A 13,829-nucleotide genomic window follows, 5' to 3' on the forward strand; every position below is an offset into this window, starting at 1 on the left:
CAGTGGAGAAGCCAGAGAGTGTGAATCAAGGAGTCAGAGAGTGCGAGTTGCGTTGTCGAGATAGTATTGCTAGCGTTGTCGTGAGAGTGAGGTCCGCGTGAGAGAGAGAGAGAGAGAGAGAGAGCGTTGGATCCGTTGTGACGAGAGTTGCAAATTAACTATTGAGTTGTCTAGATTAAAGTACGTTATTGTGATTAGTTCACGATAAACAATTATCGTTCTTCTGTTTAATCAACATCTGTACAATCCATTTATTGTAAATAAATCATAATAATAATAAATATATATATATTTCTGATACTACACTATCAAAGAAATCATTACGGAACGATAGCTCAGAAAACGAATGTGACCAACAGAGAGACAATATTCGAAACACAGGTCTTTGAAAATTGCTATAACAGTAGAGAGGAACTGAGATAGGACTGCATCTTGGATTAATCAGTCAAGACCTTGTCCACATTAACGCAGACTCTGCATTAAACGATAAACCCTACCGACTGATGAGGAGAACGTTAGGTAGCAAGTTCTCTTGCTTTCCATATAGTTTACAGAAAGCTCGACTCGTTCGGTGTGCAAGGTGTACATACAACAAACTTCCTTTAAGCGTTCACCCTATTGCGGCATGCAAGGGAGCGCGCGAGCGCAGCCCTTTAACGTTCCACAGAAACACCAACAACACGGTATACTTAATAATTCGCAGTTTCTCTGTCAGGTGATTCAAAAGTTCTATCAACAATTTGGATCTGGACATAATTAATTACGCATATAATGGCTCAGTTAGCGGATTAAAAATTGGCGAAATTATTGCCTAATGGCTGTGTAATCGACTCCCTAATCCGTGCAATTTGCGCATCGATTTGCGTTGCGAAGGATTTCCAATAGTCGTATCGAAAATTATTAATACTCTACGCATCGATAGAAAATTATGCGTTTGCCATACGTAGAATGAAATATTCATTTTATAACATCGAATAAAATTTGTACTTTATACTTTCGATACGATAATCCAAATGCGTCTCATTTATTACACGTTTGTTATATTATTTGCACTTTGCTATGTTTGATCTTCTAATACGGTGCAGTGCAGGAGAAATTTTCGGAAACTGTAAGAAGAGGTTCGATATATATATAATACTATTAAATGTATGATATAATTTATAATAAAAGTTTGATAATGTTATTCTTAAAATTGATCGATATGTTGTATAAAATACAAAAGATATACATTTCTTGTACCTGGCAAATATAAGAAAACTTGACAATAAAGAAATAATTATTTTGTCAAACGCCCGTTGTAAATTGTATATCATTTTTTTGCACTGTGAAAGAGTTAAAGATATATTTGAATCAAGATTCGAATACCAACGTATTGTCAAAATTGCTTTCAATGGCGATCTGTTGGCATATATCTCGGTATTCTATTTGCTGGACTGTGCTATGAAGGCATTCAGCGCGTCTGGTTATATAAGGCGCTATTCTACTTACGCAGTCAGGTATTATCGGATCATTTCAAATTAAATGGGCCAACAGCTCGACCATTTATACAAGAAATTTCATGCAGCTATATGGTCTGCTAATATATCGTCCATTTACATGGATTTACCATAACGCATTTCGTTTCAGTTAATTTCAATTCATGTAAACCTATTAAATTGAAACTATTTCCGACAAAATTGGTACCAGGATAAAATTTCACGAGTCAGTTATTATTAATGACACGGGCTTTTCATAGAGTACGACTTTATACAGAAAGAGATAATTCAAAATGAAATATTCCTGCGAAATACGGCGTTATAGTCTCGAAACTTTTTCTGCGTAAAAGATATGTTTCCAAGAAAGTACCGGTTTTACAGAGAAAAGATATCGAGCTTTGAGTACAGTCTACGGTGAAACGATAGAAAAGTTCCAAGTCCAAAGAAGATGGAAATTATCTTTGAATATTTTGCTAGCGGACTTCGTGCTATCGAATATTCTATCGTACGAAAAATTCAGTAAAACGTAACCGAGGGATTCAGTGGAATTTGGGTAGTTATCGAGGGTCAGGTAAATTTTGCGAAATAAAAGGAAGCAGCGAAAGAGGCCACAGAAATTTTCTGTCACATAATGATAAAACTATTGTAATTTTAGAATACCCGATGTAGATATATAGAGATAAGTTTATAGATACGAGAGGCGATATTCGAGATAGGAAAAGAAGTGGCAAGCACTTAGAAAAATTGGCGATGATACTAAAAAGCCTGTAAGGTGAAACTGGATAAAAAGTCGAGAGGTTCGGAAAGTTAAACATTTTGACGAGCAATTCTGTACTTCGAGTTTAACGTTCCTGGCCGCGGTATCTCGAGAGTATTTCCTGGTTCAAATAGTCTGCTTTCTCTGCTTCAATTTCTTTGAAAAAATGTTTATTTCTTCTTGTAAAAGAAAGAATAAGTAAAATAATTACGAATTACCAGATTAGTCTTTGATATACACATTTTTGGAATTCATTCTTATTTTCAAAAAATAAGAAGGTACGTATCTTCTTACTTTGAAAATAGTTTCGATTGTAAATTCTACGTAAAAATACAAACGAATTCTCCTAAACACGCTTCGAACTGTTCTTTCCGGTAGCTTAAAACCTTTCTCCGAAGATTCTCGGTAAAACGTATTCTGTTTACTTCGGCATTTCTCGTTCAATTGGACCAAACATTGCAGATTCTTAGAAAATATTCGATCGCCTTTACCAAAAACTTCATCTCAAACGCCTTTCTACCGCACCTCTAATGATCATTGTTAGAGCTATGTTATTTTTTACGAAATTTCATACGAAACTCTCATTTTCACGCTGCTACGGGAACGACCTTCGTGCAAATTCAATTTATCTTCAGTGTGTGCGACATACATTTGAACAGCCGCACTTCGGTATAACCGTAACAGTTTCAGTAAAGAAAAAACTCGACTCGAGCTCCGGACGTATACAGCAGTTGGGACGATGCACATTCCAATCTGAATTTATTCCAGGAAACGCGGATCGTTTTCGAGACGTGTAACAGTTGCATCGCGATGCAGTGGCAGACTCAAGCTCTCGTATTTTGTTACAACTTGCGATTGCCAAGCTGCAAGGAGAAAACGAAACGTGGTTATACCTTCTGAGTGAATTTAAAATAAGGTGAAAGTTATCTAAAAAATTGTTTAAATCCGCTCAAAATATTTCGAAGTAATAGATTCGCTCGTAACAATGATGTACTTCGGCAGGCAAACCGATTAAATCGTGGTACGAGCAATAAATATTACTTGCATAATAGAAAGAATAATAAAAGAAAAAATAATGGAAATTTAAATATGTTCGACGATCACAGTTTCGTTTACTTGACATTACTTGATTTGTTTCGTTCGCAGTTTCAATTATAGCAAGTTGCGTGATCCGATTCGTAGATATAATACTTTGATTCGAAGACGAGAGTCGAAGATGTTTGAAAACAAAAATTCAAAATACTTGTCAAGATTGAAAGATACACAAACTATTAACGCGAATCTACCATAAACCAGTCTGAATAGCCCCACGTTTTATTAATTTGTTATTATCTATTTCTGGGTCTACGATTAGTGTCCAATTTCTCAAGTAAACGATTGACTTAATTTCCTATGTTTATTTGTATATATCGTAAACGTTAAGTTTAAAACACGTCAAAATATTCGTAAGATGATTAGGTTTCAGGTATTTCAGCTGCTCCGATACAGTGTATGGCATCTTAGTACTTAATAAGCTTTGCTGTTATAGAGTACGCGTATGCTATTGAATTTTACTAAAAGAAATGAAAAACGTCGAAAGCTTCGAACAGCTTTTCTATAGCTCTACACGATCCAATTTAGAATTTATTAACGAGTTTTTATTTAGAAAAAAGGCGCAAACCAATTTTCACCGACGAACATCGACGAGCATAAAAGATGGTAAATTCATACGTCAACTCTGGTGGCTTCGATCTGATCAATATTTCGCAGAGAAATGAATTTCAATTATGTAGATGGCACCTTAATTACGCGGCAAGTTCGTCTGCTTTATACCGCACATTTCCCTTAATTATTGTTATTATTAATTTATACGTCGTTATTAATTACACGGACGAATATTGTACGAGGACTGCTGCAGATATTTCTTTGCAATTTACTGGATGCTCAAATATGTAGCGCGAACAGCGAAAATCCGAATCCTCTCTATACATAGAAGCAAACAATGCTGCATAACACAATACATTCAATCAACTCGACAATTATAGGAGCGCGTCGTAAGGCTGTAAGAAATCCTAGTTGCTCTTTAGGTAAACAATATTAAAAAATTTACATTATTTTATTATTGAGATATGTATAATTTTGTGTGCTAGACTAGATTGACCGCGTAGCAGTGACACACGTATGTGAATATCAGTGTGTGGAAGTATGTGTGTGCGCGGCCTCTCGAGAAACAGACGAATGTAACTGTTCCATTGGCAGTGTGGTATGGAAGATGCTGAGACAAAGAAAGTGCTGAGACGCGTGCGAATGTATATCGACGAAGATGCTGGAAATCGTTTATTAAATAAATCTAAAACTATTTTAATGTGAATTCTAAGTGTAACCTTAGTGTTCCTTTACTTTTATTTCGGTAATTAAGATCCACAATTGTCAACAATTACAATATAATATATGTCATATTATAAAATATGGTAAAAAGTATTAGAAAATTCTTAAGGGGAATGACACAGAATCAGGCGTTTGTTTTATCCTATTTATAGTATATTTACTATCTATCAGACATGAGAATTCGATAGAAATTAAGATAAGATGATAAAATCAATCGAGTCGAACGAGAAGAATTCGAAATCTCAAGGTCTATATCCTAGATAATAAATCTATATTCGGAATCGGCTTGAGATTATTCCTAGTGAGACATAATTTAAGGAACTGAACTAGTAAAAAGCAGAAGAGCACGAAACACAAGTTGAGGAGTTGCAATAACGAAACATCAAGGTATTCGTGATTACAGTCTCGTGGCGCACATTAGAAGCCACCTCGAAGTCAAGAAACACAAATTCGTACAAACTACGAAATAGAGGAACATCGTTGGACCACTCAAAGCACGGGGAACTTCTCTAGACATGACCCGAGGTCGTTGAATCTATCTGGAAAAGCGACAACCACGAAGAGCATTGACTTCTGTATCCGCGAAGTTGCGAGATACATCCTGGTTAATCCAGAGCTCGAGAAACCTCAATAGAACTGAAGCTCCCAAGATCTACCCCGGAAATCTATATCCTACGGGCAATAAAGTTCGCTGTATCCAATTATGGGATCAAGAGATCTCGATTTTTACATAGTCTAGCTAATCACGAGTCCTAAAACCAGCGAATCCGATAATCGAACCAGGATTCGTGAGACTCGTCTTCATATCGATATCGCGTTTAACTGGATGTTTCAAGATGTGGTCGACCAATCGATCACCGAAATATCGAGGCTTTACAATGTCCATATTTCAAGGACAATAAGGTTCGCTACGTGTACGTAGTAGTGAGATCAAGAAATCTCCATCTCTAGAATACTTGGGTCATGAGATGTACCGTAGTCGCGAGACCTAAGAACCGGCGTCCGTAGAATCGAGACCATGAGAGTCACATCGAGGATCCTGAAAATTAAGGGTTCGCGAGTTCCATATTCACGAGACCGTGAAACTTGCGTGAAACAGTCACGTGGCCATGGAGACGTGCTTTCCCTTTAGATACCAAAGACTCGACTCTGCTTATTTTCTTAAGAGATACGTTTCGATATTATTACAAGAGAGAGTCGTTGTAATTGTGATTTTAAGCGAGAAAAGAAAGCTACTTATTATCTAGGAGAAGAAAGCTACTTATTGGCTTACTATCGTTCGATACTACTTTCGTTCGATGTCTACCTTATTTTAATTTTGGAACAAAAGTAAATAAAGTACCTCGCTCGTGATGTTGAAGGGAACTCTGATTTTATGTGTATATTTTATGTTACGTGTTCTTCGACGGATTCTTCGACGACTGGAATGGAAAAGTCCAGAAGGAAACGAGAAAAAGTATAACGAGCAACCAAGGAAAGTTTTTACAAGTTTCACAGCGAGAAATGGAGCGACAAGGTGTCGATGAACGATACCTCCCCCCGTTGCAACGCAATCTTCAGATTTCACAGAATTTACGACTGTAAGAACTGCGACTATCTAACGTGCGAATGATCGTTACACTCTTGATTGTTCGATTCAATGTTTCGTTTAATTTATCAAATTTAGTTTTTAACACACTCGATTTAAATTTCCTGTCACAGATTTCAATTTTAATAAATCGTTTCCTGAAATGGATCCGCCTGTAACGAGTTCTATGTTTTGCTTAATAAACGTTCAACAATTTAGTACACAAAGCGAACAAAACGTTTAGTTTATCCGCCAACAGTGACAAATTTCATCTGATTAGAGGGCCGGACCGACAACGAATTAGCAAACGTCACCGCCTAAAGTAATTCCATGAAAATGTAAAGCAGTATTCGAGAGCGGAACGGATTCCAGGAGAAAATATTTGCGGAAATCTAATTCGGATCGAACGTGAGAATGAATTAGCATTTGTTAAAATCGCCGTCCCCGAATAGGATAATCCCGGTAGTTGAACAGGAAAAAGTGCGGATACTATACGGACGATACGTTCTGATTTCGGTACAGTTATTTTAGAAACGATTGTTCACCTCAATTTCTAGAAATTGAAAAATTTTACTACGCTTATAAATAATAATTCGGATATTAGCGGCAATTATCTTTGTAATTATAGCTATCTTGGCCAGTGGTATATTCTACTTATAAGATTAAATAATAATTGAACGTTATTAGAAAATGTTATATACGCTTTCTCTGTAATTATAAATCTTTGACTAGTGACTGACAGATTCCACTTATAAAACCCGAAAATAATTTACCTATTATAAGAGTATTACGCGTGACTATTTTATAACAATAAATGGCTGACGAGTGCACGTTCTACTTAAATCAATAATATAAATCTATGCTTTTTAAGGAATTATTTTTTAAAGAATAGTTGTTAGATTGTGCCTTACATATTTGAACGTATATATAACTCTAATTTTTAATATATTGTCAAACATTCTATATGTTTTATGAATATTTTATAAAAACATCCATCAAAAGAGAAGAAATATGAACAAAAAAGAATGCTTTCCAATAAATTCTTACTCCCTGTTCCTGTCTCAAACTAGAAATTTCTTATTAAATCTGATATTTAATATACAAGTAATTCTATATACTACGATGATGATAAAATATTACAAAAATATTGAAACCTCGGGATAATGATATTACAACGAAACGTTGTTCACTTCAACTTATTATCACGTCTTCGCGTTTAACAGAAATTCGATAGCCCTGAAGCTGAACCTAACTAGCCTAACCTATCACTTAATTTGCATGTCCTCGGCGTCTACTATTTCACTATTTAGTTCCCTAACTTGCTTCCATAAATTAGCTTTAACTTTCTTCCTTGGGTTTGAGACTCTTCTTTCCTTCTAGCTCTTTGTATCTGTACTTCTCCCAAGCTATCTATCTTTGTAAAGCTACTGGATTTAGATCTTGATTTAGGAATAGTTCAAGTTACAACTCACGGTATGTGTATGGGGTTTCTTAAGAGTCTGCTTAGAATCTGTGGTGATTCTAAGGGGATTGAATCGCCCTATGCATTACCTTTACTTGGATCTCAAGTTGAGTAACACGACTAGTCTGGCCAACATATTTCGACGAGCAGATTTTTCACAGCATGCTCGTGGCTCAAAGTATTCCGTCGATACGATCCGATATTTTCTAATTGGCGGTATACACTAATTAATCGTTTATCGCTGTTAACAAACTTCTGGACGTAATTTACGATTGAGACTGTATATCTCGCGAAACGTAAGCAGATCCAATTACCTCGTGGTAGTGGATCAACTGGGAGAAATTGTCGTTTAAGCTGAGCTATTATTTCATGCTTTTAGCCGACTCGTTCTAAGCGATTTATTATGCTCAATATCGATAGTCGAGAAATATCTTGAAGAGCTAAGAAATATTTTTACTGAAATAACAGAATAAAATTATATATCGCCATGAGAATTGCATTACGTGTGGTGCAATATGAAATTAAAATTTTCGTATCGCGTATTAGGACTCAGGGAAAGCCGGCGAACTGTAGTACAGTTAGAGAAAAGGAGCAGCATTGTTGAGAAAAATAAGGAGCCCAGTATTCGCGAAGGACGATTAATGGAAGAATAATTAAACTTTTAACTATAAAATTAACGAACGTTTAAAATTCTTCGAAAGGATTAAGAAACTCTGTATGACGAAGAAGAATGTTCATTGTCAGATCACGCGTGACGGTAACCAGTTCATGGAGTTTCTGAAATATTGAAAATCGACTACAACACAGTTTCCCTTCTTTTCGTCTCGTGTGTTACTCGATTCTGGCATAAAAGATTTGAAATCGTGTTCAATAACGAGTTTTATGATTATCCCTGTATTACTTTGAACTTAATGTACCGAGAACAGCAGAATGTAATCAACGGAAGTCGATATAAGCTCAATTGAGCGTATAAGTCGAAAGAGTAGTGCAGAGACCGAACTTCGTAAAGTCGGCAACAGTATGGAATCATGGTGTGTGGTTTTCGTGCCATTTAACTAGGAACTGGGGATTTGTTGTCAATTCTTAACGAACTAAGAAAACAATTACATCTTCGTGTTAGGCATAACAACATAGAGCATCGATGGAGCAATTTATTTAATGGCCAAGATTAACTCGACTACGATCTCAAAATTGACCCGATAAAGAGGAAAACCGTAACAGTAACGGCGAAGAATAGGATCAAAAGAAAAGATTTATCTTTAGAGAATGCAAACGTGGGTTGAAACTCATTGAGGAAGCGCTTTGAATGAAAAATTACTGTGTAAAAATTTCAATGGTAAATGCAACATTTACGTAGAAATTTCTATTAAAAGACTTACTTGTTTCCAAGGAAAACAAGATAAGGAGTGCTTCATATTTAATAGATGTGAGAACAAGAACTGACTACGTTGCTACTCCGCAGTTATTTAATTTCTTTTGAGATGATACGAACGGTATATCGTTCTTATGAAAAGTGTATCACTCTTATTTAACTTTCTTTTATCTTATTTCATAATAGAAAGTATTGTGCATTAAATGTTGCATTAAATGGAAAGAAACGTTAATTCGATGAAAGGAAGAACTAAAAGCGTTGGAATTTTGCGTCGTGGACTTGTCACAGTTACGTTGGCTACGAGTTACGAGTTTAATGACGTTACGAAGTAAACGCGTAGTAAGGTAGTAGCTGCTATGAGACAAATCTCTGCTTGTCACTAAAACAGATCCGAACTAAACGTTGAGGTAAGCCGGTCCATGTCTCTAAGGATTTCTCTGTTGCTAATGGCAAAAGCATATTATATCATATTTCTCCGTAATAAAGCGCATTCAACGTACTACTTGTGTATTCCTTCGTATCATTCCAAAAGTGTTTAAATCTGAGCTACTACCTTTAACGAAGACCAAATTTTTTTATAGCGTTAGATAATATTTTAATAAACTGATAAATGGCGTTAAATATAGCGTTTTAAAAAGTCTCACGTGTACACCAATGTGTGTCACCAATCAAATTATTCAAGCACCACGCACAAGTATGTTAGCTATAGCCGAATAGCATCTAACATTTGGAATGTTGTATTCTATAATCCACCTCAGCGGCAATTCCAGTTGGATTCCGGAAGTTTCAAGCGAAGTAATTCATGGGATTACGGTCATGCTAATCTCCTGCAGAATAACGTGACCTTATGCAGCACATTAGATATTGGTCAGGCAATCGAATCGATTCCAAGGCTTTCGCTAACGTAGATTTACGAGAGGGTGTCCTATAACTATCCCAATTTAACAGTTTTACGTGAAAACAATAGTAATAGTAATTTCTCAATCGTCACGCGTATTTCCTTAAAGAACCAAGCGTGCAAAAATCGAGAAAACTCTGAAATTACGATTGCGTTATTACCGAACGAAAATAGAGACGCGAAAAACTCCACAATATGTGCTTCGTTCGAAACGCACAAAGAAAGCACGCGTCGATAAAGCTTATAACGCAATCATGAAGAGGGCTGTTTTTGAGTTGGGAACTGAAATTATCACGAGGATAATAAACAGCACGTTCTTTAGAATTTTGGTTTATTCCGTTTTCAGTATCCAGGAACGTGAGATATAAACTCGGTATCTCCGAAGAATAATTCGCAATTATATTGTAACGGTACAATTTAGCGAGGTTTCTGACCTGAAGAAATAACGCGATCTTTCCAGAAAATCCGAACACTCGCGCTAGTACAGATAGCGTCCCACTTTTGCCGGAAGGAGGCGCGCCAAGAGCGCGTGGAAGGGTGGTCGCGACACTCAAACCTCGAATATTCCGCGAAGAACACAGATTTTAGACCTACAATTTATCAGATACGTAATATAACGAAGAATTTCGATGCGAGAACCGAAATCGCCAAAAATCTCGAAGAAGAATCCGCTGGTCGAACATTATTACGGACATTATCATATACGAAACGAAACTTCTTTATTTCTAGTCTTCGTACACGTACAATAATCGCGCCGACGACTGCTTCTTCTTTGGAGTACTCGAAGACTGGCAGCCAACGACGGTATACTTTGTATTACATAGTATAGTAGCCTAACAACGGAGGGTACCGAAATTCTCGACTGTCTCGTGCATTCGGGTGTCTCATAAGATACCCGTGCAGCCGAGTAATTTTTGTACAGTCGAGTGACTCGCGAGTATCCGGATACCCGGGTATCTCAGATGCTCGGTTGAAATTGCCGGCCCTACTTCGTAGCATTCGCGTAGTTCAGCCATTTTTCAAGTTTCGTACGACACATTGTACAATCTTCGAAAGCTACAGATACCTTTCAACTCTATTACGTTATATTCTGTGTATATATTATTACGTTGCGTATTCGTTATCGCGTGTTCGTCCATCAAAATCTAAAAACTTTTATCGATCGTTATTACTGAAAGAAATGCACGCGCTTCTATCCTTCTCTGCGCATTCATAGCCGTGACTGATAATCTAAAGTTATTCAGATCACATCGCTCGTGTGATTACGTCAAAAGATTAACGGAGACAGACACGTCCGTACAGCGCGGAACTCGTTAAATTTTTAATCCTTCGGGAACAGAAAGTTGTAAAATTCTAGCGCTCAGCATATTTTTAAATAAACAGAAATAAACGCGAAGGGTAAAAGTTCCGAGATTGTAGTATCGATCCAGCTGCACCATTACTATTTCGAAACTTAAAGAAGGTCGTTCCTACAGCTCTCGAGCGCAAGCACAGCCGCACTCGTATAATGCGTTCATGAAACGATGATTTTGTTCGTACGGGCACGACTGAAAGAAGAACTGTCACGAAAGGGTGGAAATCTGAGAATGGAGGGATATCTTCGTAATGACCGAGCGAAAGAAAATGAACGCTGGGATAATATCGAATAAGACGGCGCAAAGTATCGTGGAAAACGAGAGAAAAATGTTTTATTTAACTGAAAACTAGAAATGCAATCTAGAAATGCAAATTGCTAGAACTGGACGGTAACTTGGTGGAAGGGTATCGTGTTACGGAGTAAACAGTGCGGTTCACCTTTATTTGCTGTCTTCTGGAAACACCTTGGGGAGCTATCCTTGTGCTCGTATGTAACCTTAAACTGCGAAGGAATGAAATTTTTTAATTTCGCGAAACTTTTATCCTCGAGGACGTAAACTTTGTCAGCAAATATAACTAAGAAATCTCTGTAACTTGGTAGATTTTTAAATTCCTCAAATTTCTTAGATAAATAATTTTAAAGCATCGAGCGTTCAAACTTTGCAATCTTCACATTTTGAATCTTTCCATTTTCTGATTTTTAGACTATGCGCGCACGTCCATGTAAACGAACGTTCTTCTCGCAAGCGACAATTTGTCGCTAGCGCGCGCATAGTCTTAAACTATTTACGTGTTAATTTTCTCCAGTGTCGATGTTCTCACTTTTCGAATATTTATGTTTCAAACGTGTCAAAGTTACAGCTAAATATTTTACTTTGCGAACTTTGCAGTTTGCTCGAAGTTTGCAATTGATTTGATTGTACGAACGTTATAACTATCGTAATTTAAAAGCTGTGCGTTAATATTCTCACTTAGCGGACGCCATCAATTATTAATTCACAAATGGTTGGCCCAAAACGAGGTCATTTGTTCCTCTATTTTTCGCTTTAATTGCTGCATTCGACGTATCATGTTCAGCTAGTTAATCTTGTGTCTCGTTCAGCCGGGAAGTTCCGTAATTAATTAGACGGTTGCGTGAGAACGAGATGCATATACCATAAAATGTGCAGGCGTTGTGGGTCCGTTTACGACTAGAGGTTTGCTATCTCAATAATTCATACAAAAATTGTCCTTCGTATTTCCGGGAATAATCGTATGTGTAAACAACGTTTCAAATCGGTATTAACTTTCCCAATATTCGATAGAATTTAAAATTGAAACTTTTTATAACTTCCAACACCGCTAGATCATTTTCGTTTTGTGTGCAACAGAAAACACGAAACACAGCTCGTCTGGAATAACAGGAAGATTTCGAATGTCAAATATAATGAAAAGTTATAATTCTATATTTCAATTTAATTTCGAACAAACGCTTTTAAGAACGTTTCTAGTTTTTAAGAATTTCGAATGTCAAATATAATGAAAAATCGTAATTTTATATTCAAATTTAATTTTGAACAAACGCTTTTAAGAACATTTCTAATTTTTAAGAATTTCGAATGTCAAATATAATGAAAATTTGTAATTTTATATTCAAATCTAATTTTAAACAAACGCTTTTAAGAACGTTTCTAGTTTTTAAGAATTTCGAATGTCAAATATAATGAAAATTTGTAATTTCATATTCAAATTTAATTTTGAACAAACGCTTTAAGTATGTTTTTAGCTTTTACGAATTTCGAATGTCAAATATAATGAAAATTTGTAATTTTATATTCAAATTTAATTTTGAACAAACGCTTTTAAGAACGTTTCTAGTTTTTAAGAATTTCGAATGTCAAATATAATGAAAATTTGTAATTTCATATTCAAATTTAATTTTGAACAAACGCTTTAAGTATGTTTTTAGCTTTTACGAATTTCGAATGTCAAATATAATGAAAATTTGTAATTTTATATTCAAATTTAATTTTGAACAAACGCTTTAAGTACGTTTTTAGCTTTTACGAATTTCGAATGTCAAATATAATGAAAATTTGTAATTTTATATTCAAATTTAATTTTGAACAAACGCTTTAAGTATGTTTTTAGCTTTTACGAATTTCGAATGTCAAATATAATGAAAATTTGTAATTTTATATTCAAATGTAATTTTGAACAAACGCTTCTACGAATGTTTCGTAAAACTTTATATGGACTATATAAAAGCAAAAATGCTGAAGCAACGACAGATAAAAACACGTAGTAAGACGTTATCCGTTCTCATAAATCAGTTGACGAATCTATTCTTTCTGTGTTGGGATCAATAGAGACGTTGCTGTAGCTCGGTATCATGGTAGCGAATAAAACTCGCTAGTTCCACTAGAACGTTGATTCAATTTACTGGACGGTCCTCGCTACGTTGTTTCGAGAATTCTTGTTAATCATTTATCTGGTTTTTCGTCCTTCGCTGGCAGGCGAACGTATCTACGTGTAGGTAGAAAAATAATATTTTGTTTTGCAGTACCAAATAACGGTCATGTCAATTTTTTATCCA

This window comes from Bombus vancouverensis, chromosome 1, assembly GCF_051014615.1.
Source record: "Bombus vancouverensis nearcticus chromosome 1, iyBomVanc1_principal, whole genome shotgun sequence".
Taxonomy (NCBI): domain Eukaryota; kingdom Metazoa; phylum Arthropoda; class Insecta; order Hymenoptera; family Apidae; genus Bombus; species Bombus vancouverensis.